The sequence below is a fragment of the Vulpes lagopus genome, chromosome 23, assembly GCF_018345385.1.
Source record: "Vulpes lagopus strain Blue_001 chromosome 23, ASM1834538v1, whole genome shotgun sequence".
NCBI lineage: Eukaryota > Metazoa > Chordata > Mammalia > Carnivora > Canidae > Vulpes > Vulpes lagopus.
The window spans coordinates 49,858,030-49,858,691 of NC_054846.1; positions in this window are offsets into that span (position 1 = coordinate 49,858,030).

The window sequence follows — 662 nt, forward strand, 5'->3', positions numbered from 1 at the left end:
CCGGACCGAAGGAGGCGCTAAACCGCTCAGCCACCGGGAATTGCCCGAATGTACATTTTAGATACGAAGAAACTGTAGTTTTGAGACAGTCATTAAGTCTCTGGAATCAGGCTTGATTCCAGGAATCACACTTCCACCAACATGATTTTGCCTAGATAACAAAGGCAGCTTCCTTCAGGAAACCCCAGACCGAAGGATCCTGTTCCCCAAGGGCGCGATCCCTGCAGGAGCGGACCTGGCGGCAGGCAGGCAGCGGCGGAAGGCTCCCACCGCCCTCGGGGCGGCGACACCCGAGCCGCAGCACAGTCGCGGGCTCAGCGCGCCGGCACCACACTCGCCAGCGGGTCTCCCCGAGCTCCAGCCCCAGCGGACCAGAGGCCACGCCTCCAGCCCGGCCCGACGCAGCCGGCCCCGCCCCGCCCCGCCCCGCCCCGCCCACCTCCCCCAACGGCTCGCGCCTCTGCCGGCCCCGCCCACCCCGCCAAGTCCCACCTCCTCGCGGGTCGGTTTAGCCCCTTCGCCGCCGCGGGCCGCGGAGGCCGCAGCGCCAGGCCCGCCCCCTTCCCCGGGTCGCGAGCGCCGAACGCATCGAACGCAGCCAATGGGTGTCGCGGCGGCAGCACCGCGGGAGGTTCGATTCACTGGGCCTGGCGGGGCCGCGG